Source organism: Lissotriton vulgaris, chromosome 1_1, assembly GCF_964263255.1.
Source record: "Lissotriton vulgaris chromosome 1_1, aLisVul1.2, whole genome shotgun sequence".
Lineage (NCBI taxonomy): Eukaryota > Metazoa > Chordata > Amphibia > Caudata > Salamandridae > Lissotriton > Lissotriton vulgaris.
In genome coordinates, this window is record NC_141685.1 from 901,944,199 (window position 1) to 901,956,397 (window position 12,199).

The window sequence follows — 12,199 nt, forward strand, 5'->3', positions numbered from 1 at the left end:
GACGGCCCAGCAGCCGCCTATAAATCACGCTCCTTGCTTGTTCCAGTTATTGAAAGGCACACGAACACACACAAGGCTTCAAGCATAAGCCTTTAATCACTGGTACAGAAGCGTCTGGCTGCCCACCTTTCACAGTCAGAGTCCCACTGCCTGACGCGTTTCGAAATAACTTCTTCCTCAGAGGCTTGTGTGGAAAATGAAAAGAGCACCAGCTGGTTCAAACACTCCCTTTTTTCTTCTGCATGATAGCACGCCCCCTGATTGGGCTGTTCTGAATGAATCCTGCGCTGTGCATTGAGGGAAATGTAGTGCCATGTTATTAAGGTGCTCTGTGCAAAATGTTCTGTTGGTTAAAAGACCTTCAGATAGGTCCCGGCAGCTGGCGCTTCCTGATCCAAAGTGAAGTGCCCCACATGTGAGGACCGGCTGATGACAACCCCCGTGGCCCCCAGGTTCTCGGGGTGGTGCACTTTCGACGGCCCAGCAGCCGCCTATAAATCACGCTCCTTGCTTGTTCCAGTTATTGAAAGGCACACGAACACACACAAGGCTTCAAGCATAAGCCTTTAATCACTGGTACAGAAGCGTCTGGCTGCCCACCTTTCACAGTCAGAGTCCCACTGCCTGACGCGTTTCGAAATAACTTCTTCCTCAGAGGCTTGTGTGGAAAATGAAAAGAGCACCAGCTGGTTCAAACACTCCCTTTTTTCTTCTGCATGATAGCACGCCCCCTGATTCAGAACAGCCCAATCAGGGGGCGTGCTATCATGCAGAAGAAAAAAAGGGAGTGTTTGAACCAGCTGGTGCTCTTTTCATTTTCCACACAAGCCTCTGAGGAAGAAGTTATTTCGAAACGCGTCAGGCAGTGGGACTCTGACTGTGAAAGGTGGGCAGCCAGACGCTTCTGTACCAGTGATTAAAGGCTTATGCTTGAAGCCTTGTGTGTGTTCGTGTGCCTTTCAATAACTGGAACAAGCAAGGAGCGTGATTTATAGGCGGCTGCTGGGCCGTCGAAAGTGCACCACCCCGAGAACCTGGGGGCCACGGGGGTTGTCATCAGCCGGTCCTCACATGTGGGGCACTTCACTTTGGATCAGGAAGCGCCAGCTGCCGGGACCTATCTGAAGGTCTTTTAACCAACAGAACATTTTGCACAGAGCACCTTAATAACATGGCACTACATTTCCCTCAATGCACAGCGCAGGATTCATTCAGAACAGCCCAATCAGGGGGCGTGCTATCATGCAGAAGAAAAAAGGGAGTGTTTGAACCAGCTGGTGCTCTTTTCATTTTCCACACAAGCCTCTGAGGAAGAAGTTATTTCGAAACGCGTCAGGCAGTGGGACTCTGACTGTGAAAGGTGGGCAGCCAGACGCTTCTGTACCAGTGATTAAAGGCTTATGCTTGAAGCCTTGTGTGTGTTCGTGTGCCTTTCAATAACTGGAACAAGCAAGGAGCGTGATTTATAGGCGGCTGCTGGGCCGTCGAAAGTGCACCACCCCGAGAACCTGGGGGCCACGGGGGTTGTCATCAGCCGGTCCTCACATGTGGGGCACTTCACTTTGGATCAGGAAGCGCCAGCTGCCGGGACCTATCTGAAGGTCTTTTAACCAACAGAACATTTTGCACAGAGCACCTTAATAACATGGCACTACATTTCCCTCAATGCACAGCGCAGGATTCATTCAGAACAGCCCAATCAGGGGGCGTGCTATCATGCAGAAGAAAAAAAGGGAGTGTTTGAACCAGCTGGTGCTCTTTTCATTTTCCACACAAGCCTCTGAGGAAGAAGTTATTTCGAAACGCGTCAGGCAGTGGGACTCTGACTGTGAAAGGTGGGCAGCCAGACGCTTCTGTACCAGTGATTAAAGGCTTATGCTTGAAGCCTTGTGTGTGTTCGTGTGCCTTTCAATAACTGGAACAAGCAAGGAGCGTGATTTATAGGCGGCTGCTGGGCCGTCGAAAGTGCACCACCCCGAGAACCTGGGGGCCACGGGGGTTGTCATCAGCCGGTCCTCACATGTGGGGCACTTCACTTTGGATCAGGAAGCGCCAGCTGCCGGGACCTATCTGAAGGTCTTTTAACCAACAGAACATTTTGCACAGAGCACCTTAATAACATGGCACTACATTTCCCTCAATGCACAGCGCAGGATTCATTCAGAACAGCCCAATCAGGGGGCGTGCTATCATGCAGAAGAAAAAAGGGAGTGTTTGAACCAGCTGGTGCTCTTTTCATTTTCCACACAAGCCTCTGAGGAAGAAGTTATTTCGAAACGCGTCAGGCAGTGGGACTCTGACTGTGAAAGGTGGGCAGCCAGACGCTTCTGTACCAGTGATTAAAGGCTTATGCTTGAAGCCTTGTGTGTGTTCGTGTGCCTTTCAATAACTGGAACAAGCAAGGAGCGTGATTTATAGGCGGCTGCTGGGCCGTCGAAAGTGCACCACCCCGAGAACCTGGGGGCCACGGGGGTTGTCATCAGCCGGTCCTCACATGTGGGGCACTTCACTTTGGATCAGGAAGCGCCAGCTGCCGGGACCTATCTGAAGGTCTTTTAACCAACAGAACATTTTGCACAGAGCACCTTAATAACATGGCACTACATTTCCCTCAATGCACAGCGCAGGATTCATTCAGAACAGCCCAATCAGGGGGCGTGCTATCATGCAGAAGAAAAAAGGGAGTGTTTGAACCAGCTGGTGCTCTTTTCATTTTCCACACAAGCCTCTGAGGAAGAAGTTATTTCGAAACGCGTCAGGCAGTGGGACTCTGACTGTGAAAGGTGGGCAGCCAGACGCTTCTGTACCAGTGATTAAAGGCTTATGCTTGAAGCCTTGTGTGTGTTCGTGTGCCTTTCAATAACTGGAACAAGCAAGGAGCGTGATTTATAGGCGGCTGCTGGGCCGTCGAAAGTGCACCACCCCGAGAACCTGGGGGCCACGGGGGTTGTCATCAGCCGGTCCTCACATGTGGGGCACTTCACTTTGGATCAGGAAGCGCCAGCTGCCGGGACCTATCTGAAGGTCTTTTAACCAACAGAACATTTTGCACAGAGCACCTTAATAACATGGCACTACATTTCCCTCAATGCACAGCGCAGGATTCATTCAGAACAGCCCAATCAGGGGGCGTGCTATCATGCAGAAGAAAAAAGGGAGTGTTTGAACCAGCTGGTGCTCTTTTCATTTTCCACACAAGCCTCTGAGGAAGAAGTTATTTCGAAACGCGTCAGGCAGTGGGACTCTGACTGTGAAAGGTGGGCAGCCAGACGCTTCTGTACCAGTGATTAAAGGCTTATGCTTGAAGCCTTGTGTGTGTTCGTGTGCCTTTCAATAACTGGAACAAGCAAGGAGCGTGATTTATAGGCGGCTGCTGGGCCGTCGAAAGTGCACCACCCCGAGAACCTGGGGGCCACGGGGGTTGTCATCAGCCGGTCCTCACATGTGGGGCACTTCACTTTGGATCAGGAAGCGCCAGCTGCCGGGACCTATCTGAAGGTCTTTTAACCAACAGAACATTTTGCACAGAGCACCTTAATAACATGGCACTACATTTCCCTCAATGCACAGCGCAGGATTCATTCAGAACAGCCCAATCAGGGGGCGTGCTATCATGCAGAAGAAAAAAGGGAGTGTTTGAACCAGCTGGTGCTCTTTTCATTTTCCACACAAGCCTCTGAGGAAGAAGTTATTTCGAAACGCGTCAGGCAGTGGGACTCTGACTGTGAAAGGTGGGCAGCCAGACGCTTCTGTACCAGTGATTAAAGGCTTATGCTTGAAGCCTTGTGTGTGTTCGTGTGCCTTTCAATAACTGGAACAAGCAAGGAGCGTGATTTATAGGCGGCTGCTGGGCCGTCGAAAGTGCACCACCCCGAGAACCTGGGGGCCACGGGGGTTGTCATCAGCCGGTCCTCACATGTGGGGCACTTCACTTTGGATCAGGAAGCGCCAGCTGCCGGGACCTATCTGAAGGTCTTTTAACCAACAGAACATTTTGCACAGAGCACCTTAATAACATGGCACTACATTTCCCTCAATGCACAGCGCAGGATTCATTCAGAACAGCCCAATCAGGGGGCGTGCTATCATGCAGAAGAAAAAAGGGAGTGTTTGAACCAGCTGGTGCTCTTTTCATTTTCCACACAAGCCTCTGAGGAAGAAGTTATTTCGAAACGCGTCAGGCAGTGGGACTCTGACTGTGAAAGGTGGGCAGCCAGACGCTTCTGTACCAGTGATTAAAGGCTTATGCTTGAAGCCTTGTGTGTGTTCGTGTGCCTTTCAATAACTGGAACAAGCAAGGAGCGTGATTTATAGGCGGCTGCTGGGCCGTCGAAAGTGCACCACCCCGAGAACCTGGGGGCCACGGGGGTTGTCATCAGCCGGTCCTCACATGTGGGGCACTTCACTTTGGATCAGGAAGCGCCAGCTGCCGGGACCTATCTGAAGGTCTTTTAACCAACAGAACATTTTGCACAGAGCACCTTAATAACATGGCACTACATTTCCCTCAATGCACAGCGCAGGATTCATTCAGAACAGCCCAATCAGGGGGCGTGCTATCATGCAGAAGAAAAAAGGGAGTGTTTGAACCAGCTGGTGCTCTTTTCATTTTCCACACAAGCCTCTGAGGAAGAAGTTATTTCGAAACGCGTCAGGCAGTGGGACTCTGACTGTGAAAGGTGGGCAGCCAGACGCTTCTGTACCAGTGATTAAAGGCTTATGCTTGAAGCCTTGTGTGTGTTCGTGTGCCTTTCAATAACTGGAACAAGCAAGGAGCGTGATATATATATATATGTAGATATATATATATATATATATTTGTTGCTGCTCCAAGGGCACCAGGTAGCGAGTCACTCTATGGACGGGTGCCGTCGTGCGTCAGTGCGTCGCGTAATATTCAAGCTTCAAAGTTTCTCCCATTTACCAGGAAAAAGAGACAGCACTCGCTGGATACTTGGCAAAGCAGTGTTCTGAACTTTGAAGCTTGAATATATATATATATATATATATATATATATATATATATATATATATATATATATATATATATATATATATATATATATATATATATATATATATATATATATATATATATATATATATATACAAAGAACAGATGATTTTTATTCGTGGAGGAAAGTTCGAGTGATTGACCTGTGGGTGTGGTTTCACAGCATTTTTGTTTCTCATACGTTTGCAAAGGGCCGGACGTGGGCATGGGAGAGCTGGGCAGAAGGTGCTTAGGTTTAGGGGGGCACACAATGAACTGACCTACCTAACTACTTTTTTTTTTAATTGCGGGCTGCCAGTGCTATTCATGTTCTCACTCTCTTTGTTTGTTTTCCTCTCACTCCTGTCCCCTCCTAGGGACTCTCACCTCCAATTTAGCACCTGAATAGTAGGAGGGGAAAATGTGTGTTAAGAAGCTGGTCACTGTTATGATAATCTCCCAAATTGTGTTTTTAGAATTGTGGCAAGGAATTTTAATTGTAATTTTGATCCCCTTGGGATTACCACTGACACACTTAGTGGAGAAGAAGACGAAGTATGGGCAATTTCCTGGCTTACACTCCCAACTGATTTAACAAGCATTGGCATAGCCAATAGGTCTCGCCTTTGGGACCTTATAAGTGTTAAGAGAGAGCTACTGGCTTTGGCAATGTGTTTAAGCGATGATGTAGAGCAGTTTGGATGCTGTACAGTAAGTTATACATTTATAATAAGTGATATAAACATTTTTGTTACCTATGATATAATTAAGATATTATGTATAATTGAGCAACTGTAAAAAAAAAAATACATAAAAAAATACCATCATGCATTCCAGGGGATTAGATTGTTACGCAGCGATGCTTTCTAGGCTTGGCACGTACTGTAGCTATTGGGATCAAGTTAGCTCTCCTACATGTACAACAATCCTGTCATTGTGTTGTGCTTTTAAAGTGGGGTAGGTAAACATTGCACATACGATGGTCTTGGATACTTACATATTTAGTTATAAGTTCTAGTAAGAACTTCCAAACATGTTAATTGTCTAACCAAAACAGGTATTTGACTAAAGAAATGAATAAATTCATGGCCAAGCTTTGCCGATGTTTATTTTCTTCTTATGACATGGTGGTTGGGGAGTTGAGAGGTCAGCAAACAACAATAGGAGGGTGGGGGGAAATTGAAAAGGACAGGATAGTGGGAGTGATTCAAAGGGGGGTTTGGGGGGCAGCCGAGCCGCGAGGTCTGCCCCCCGGGCAGATTTGGGAGGGGGAAGGGGGGAGAACAAGCGAGCGGCCATTTTGCCGCGTTGGGCTGGCTGGGGATAGCCCAAAAGCAGCCCAAAAGGAGCCCTGCAGCCCAAAGTATAAATAGCGTTCCCGAGTGGTCCCAGCCACCATTTTAGATAGTGAGACCTGGTGGCTGAGAACGTGTTAGTCAGGAGCTTTTTGTCTTTCACGTTAATTTATTGTTATTGTTATTTCTTCGGCAGCTTTCGCTAGTTTTAAGGGGCGTGGCGAGTGGCGAGTCCTCAATGCACTACCCGGCTGGGCGAGGCGGGGGGCCCGGCGCGGTGTGCCTTCGCGGCGTGGCGGCGGCGGCCATCGCCTGCGCGCCGCCACGGAAGTTTGCGCGTTCCCAGGTAGGTGTCACAGGGCTGCGCGGATGTCAGTAGCGCAGCCCTGTTTGTGACAGGCGGTGCGGGAAACAAAATGATGCAGAGAGGGCGGACGAGGCGCCCTCCCAGCGGCGCCTCGCCGTCTTTAGGAATGGAATCGGCGGGGAGGGCGGGGCGGCGGGAGACCGAGGGCGGGCAGCGAGGCGGAGGGGTGTTGCGGCCGCCCTGGCGTGGCTGGCGAGGTCGGGAAGGCTCTGCCGGTGAGCGGGGCCTCCCGGGCGTTTGGGGCACCGGGCGGGAAAGGGGGTGGGAGGGGTGGGAGCGCACGCCTCAGGATCGGGGGGCGGGAGGGAGAGCGTGCAGGGAACTGGGGGCGGGTTGGGGAAAAAGGGGGATGTCGACAGGGGGAGGCAGCCCACCACAGTAGGGGAGTCAAGGAGCCCCTCACCTGCCTGGTAGCCGAGGGGGACAGGAAGGCTGGCAAGAAGGGGGCATAAGGGGGCGCAAGGTGGGATGGTCCTGGGGGGCCGGGAAAGAGGGGGGGTGTTCCCACGTGGTCGGGTGGGGGGGAGGGGAACCGAAGGGCGGTGATGGGGGGCATGCGGGGGGTCTACCCGCATTGAGGCATTGATAAGACTCAAGAGGGCAGGGAAAGGGAGCGGGAAGGGTTTTGAGGGTTCGAGCCATGGGGTGCCGGTGGAAAGGATGGGTAGGCGGGGGGGAGCTCGCCGGGGGAGGGGACCGGGGGTAAGGGGGGTTAATATGGAGAGGGTACGAGGAGGTCGGGGGGATAAAGGGGGCGGGTGAGGGGGGCACGCGGTTCAGGGTCCCAGTACACCAGCAGTACCTTTTCTTTGGCAGGGGGGCGGCAGGCGTGGGGCTCCAGACTTGGTATGGCTTGGGGCGGCCCGGCGGCACCAAGGAGAAGGGAGGGCTGTGCTTCCTGCAGCAGGCCCGGAGTACGCAAGAGTCTCGACGCGGCTGGTTACGAAGGCCCCAGGTGGGCTCGCCAGTCCCTCCACCCACAGGGCCCCCAGCGGCTTGGGGAGTAAGAAGGCCCCAGGCGGGCTCGGCAGTCCCTCACACCCACAGGGCCCCCAGCGGCTTGGGGATCGTCAGCAGCCATGGAGCAACGGCACGGAGGAATACTTGACTAGTCTTGGTATCAAAGATAAAATAGTGGTCCGCAAATGCAATCTTGGCACATTTACCAATCAACTCAGCTGGGGGCTTGGTGAGGGCTTCGCCTCTTTTTATAAGACAATGCAGATGACATTGGGGGCTACAATTGTGGAATGCTCGCGTGCAAGCTTTACATGTCCTTGAGGCCAAGGGTATTCATTTCATTGTCATGTGCTTTTCCTTATACACGCTTAAGCACACTTGTACTATATCTAGCATAGGAGTTCGTCATTACCACATCAGGCTTTCTGGGAACCTCAACGTATTCGGCCAGTAGGGTAAGATAGATGGGCAACCTGCAACAATCAGTCTACCGGGAGGATTGGGTGGTCCTTACGCAGGCAGCAAGAGTAAGCCTAAGTCGCTCTTAGATCGAACGAGGTGGTGGGGTTAGCTGAGACAATATTTTGTATAGTTGTGGGAATAATGGAGGAGGCCTGTGGTTATACAAAGCTATGGGCGGATGTTGAACTACATTGGGCAGGAGGTTGTGGTATATTTCTTTTCCGACACATTAGTTACAATGTATACGAGAATAAGCTATCGCGAGATTTACAGATGGAGGACGCGGCGTTATGGTTAGTGTTCCTTTTTCGACAAGCGGCATTAAGGGACAGAACAAGGGGCTTTTTGGGGATCATGAGTACCCCTGAGTGGGTAGCAGTGGGTAGGTTGTTATACCGAGGTTGTGGCTCGCAAGGTCGGGCAGGAGTGTTTGTTAATCCCCGGTGCGAGGTTTGGTCATGCAGCCACATAAGAGATCTCTATTGCGGGTGGGAATAGAGACATTAGATGGGGTAAAAGGCAACAGTAATTCTATGCCTTTAAGGTGGTCCAAAGTTGTCGCAGAGAAGTTGGGGATATTGGGGCTATTAGCCACGTGCCCGTTTGTTAGAGGCAAAGTCAGACATGTGACTCCATACCATTATGGCCGACACGCTTGCCGTGCAGTTAGGTCACGTAATCGCAGGAGCGACCATAGCGTAGCTGCACCGCACCAGCGAAGCACTCGACTGTTGAAGCGAGTTTTGTGAGAGGAGGACTGATTTAGGCAACCATGCGTCTGTAAGTTTCTACCGTGGCTGGGGGTTTTTGTTGGGTTGTACAGCGCTATGCACGGAACTCGGTCATTACTTTAGTTTGTCACGTTATGTTTCCTTGCGAGGTTGCACAGGCAAAGTACAGGGGATGTAAGTACAGTTGGATTCGTTCATGGGGGCGCTAAGGTCTCATAACACGATAGAATATCGGTACTGTTGAGGCATGTGTTCAATTTTAGTTTCTGCTCAAAGAGAGGCGGAAGGTAAGATATGCGGAGTGGTGCATGGTTACACAGCAGTAGTACAGGGGATGTATGTACAGTTGGATTCGTTCATGGGGGCCTAAGGTCTCATAACACGATAGAATATCTGTACTGTTGAGGCATGTGTTCAATTTTAGTTTCTGCTCAAAGAGAGGCGGAAGGTAAGATATACGGAGTGGTGCATGGTTACTCAGCAGTAGGAGGCGACGTAATTTTCATGTGGTTGCGGTGACGGACTTTGGTTCCTTTTTAGCAACAGACGTTTAGGTCTTAGTTGCCGGTCATGTTGGTGAGTAATAAGGAGCAAACATGGATGTTAGAGGAGTGTGCATTTCGCCTAGTAGTATGGTGCGGCACCACGGATTGGACAGCCGTATGGGACCTGGGTTACGTTTGACTCCACGAATCTGTGATGGTGTAGTGGTGTTCAGACACGCGGGACACGTTGGGACTGGAAGAGGTGCAGGGACATTATGAATATGCGCTTGGGGGCATTCCGTGTGGGGTGGGCAGACAATACATGTACATGTTCTTAGGAGATTGGTCATAAATATGTTGTTGTTGGTACATGTGTGATTTTACAATAGATTCATGGTGCAACACTTGTCCTGACGAGGGTATCGGGGATTATGGTGTGTGAGACCAAACGTCGACGCTATGACACTCTTCCATGTATAAGACTACTGAGCATGGTATTGGGATTAGGTATATAAGGGAGGAATAATGTTATATGGCAAATGTGCACATATTGACCATATAGTGTGGGGAAAAGGGTCAAACAACACAGCACATGGTAAACCTGAGTAGCTTGGATATTTGAGTCGCCAGACATGCATGAAATATGGCTTAACATTGGTGATGTACGTCAGATAGGCTCTTAGGTAGCTTATGAACACTGCAACATTTTGATTTGATAATAATCCCTGGAGCGTTATGGAATGTTGTTCACTATGGTGACACAGTTGAAGGTAAAAATAACTTTAAAATAATTCCCTAAGGACCACTTTTTATTATGGTCTTTGACTAGGCCCAGTTCCTTGGGAATATTGTTTTGCCAAATGTATGTTCATTAGGTAGGTGGACACGGCATTGCCGATGGGCTGCGCGAGGTCCTGCGCGGGGTTGAAGGTTTCGTAGGTTCCAGCAATGGTTTTATGGAACGAACGGGTCAATGGGGAGTTTCAGCCCTACCTGGATGACTCTTTTTCGTGGCGGGGCCCCGGACTCCACGAACTGCCAGGTGGCGCTGGACAGGTTTCAGGAGATCACGGTGGTCCTTGGGGTGCCATGGGCGCCGGATAAGGCAGTGGGGCCATGCACGGCGCTGTCCCTTTGTGTAAGGAGCTGGTCTCGTTGTTGCTGGAGGCACGGTTGCCGGCAAGCGAGCAGCGACGGATGTTGAGGCGGCTCGAGGTGATGGAGCCAAACCACAAAGTGCCAGTGTGGGGAAATTCAGAAAGACAAGTGGGGCCAGGCACGGCGCTGTCATTTTTGGGAATGAGCTGGGCTCGGTGTTGCTGGACACTCGTTTGCAGGCGGACAAGCAGCAGCGGATGTGGAGGCTGCTAGGGGTGAGGGAAGCAAGGAACAAGGTGCCAGTGTTGGAATTTCAAATGATAAGTGGGGCCAGGCAAGGCGCTGCCAATTTTGGATTTGAGCTGGTCTCGGTGCTTACTGGAGGTGATGGAGGCAAGGCACAAAGTGCCAGTGTGGAAAATAAAAAGACAGTGGGGACGGCATGGCACTGTCAAATTTGGGTATGGTGTTGCTGGAGACACGGTTGCTGGCAGACAAGCGGCGGCGGATGTTGAGGCGTTTCGAGGGGATGGAGGCAAGGCACGAGGTGCCAATGTTGGAACGTCAAAAGACAGTGGGGCCAGGCATGGCGCTGTCAATTCTGGGTATTGAGCTGGTATTGGTGTTTACTGGAAGCACGGTTTCCGGCAGGCAAGCAGCGGCAGGTGTTGAGGCAGCTCGAGGTGATTGAGGCATGGCACAAAGTGCCAGTGTTGGAAATTCAAGGACAGTGGGGCCGGCATGGCGCGGTCAATATTTGGGTTGGTTGGACGCAGGTTTTGCTGGAGGCATGGTTGCCGGCTGACAAGCAGCAGCGGATATCGGGGCTGCTAGAGTTTCTAGTGGCATAGCACATGGGGGTAGTGTCGGAAATTCATGTGCTGGGGGGACACCGCGGTTTTTGCGGGCAGGGTGGTACGTGTCGGGGAGGTTAGCGGGGTGGAAGCATTAGGCAAGGGCAGGGGGCGGATAGCAGTGGTAGGGCATGTGCCGGTTTCGGAGTTGTGCGGCGTCGGAAGCGTATGGACGGTGGTGCGGCCAGGGGGACATTACGCGTCGGTGGCAATGATCCGCAGTGGTATCAGCGTTATGTGCGCAGCGGAGTTCTTTTGAACGCGCAAGGGGACGTTGAGGGGGCATAGTTATTGACAATGGTTGCTCGTGCAGGTCGGGAAAGGTTTCTTAGCCCGGGACGTGTTGATTTGGATGGCGGAGCTTTCGTTTGTAAAGAAGGCCAAGTGGCAAGCACGGGATAGCTTATTTGGTGGTAAGCTGAGTCACAATCCTGAATGGTTTCGGGTTGCATGGGTCAGGGAGACCCATTTATTGGGGGGTGCGCCGTGAGTTGGGGGCAGGCGGTTGGCGTCTCAATTTCTGCATCAAAAGGGGGGGGGGGCAGGAAAAGGGGGAGGCGGTGTAAGCACCTAACCTCCGCCTTTCCCTGGGTGGCGGAGTTGTTTTTGATGTTGGCCAAGTTTGGCTGGATTGCGGTACTTTCTCGTGAAGTTTGGGGAAAGCGTAACCAGTTTGGGAGTTGACATTAGAGGGTAGTTAGTTACAGTTGCAAGAAGGCAAATAGGACTGTAGGTCTTGGGAGGTTTTGGAGTTAGGAGGTAGGGGATAAAACTGGATAGTATTATGATGTAATTGAGTTATATGTTTGTATATTGCAGGGTGGGGGATTTTATCATGTGGGGATCGTAGGGGTGAGGGGAGTAAAACAAAAAGGGGTCAGGTAACTCGATGTTTAGAGAGGTTTCAGTTTTGTAAGGCAGTTTGCCAGTTTAATAAATGTGATGTGCACCTGT

The 12,199-nt window shown here is 51.0% G+C and overlaps 1 protein-coding gene across 3 annotated transcripts in view; it reads right to left on the reverse strand.

The window, feature by feature from the left end:
• The window catches only part of LOC147748145 (complement C3-like), a 1,551,795-nt gene that overhangs the window by 1,074,262 nt on the left and 465,334 nt on the right, over positions 1 to 12,199 (reverse strand). The window lies entirely within an intron of this gene.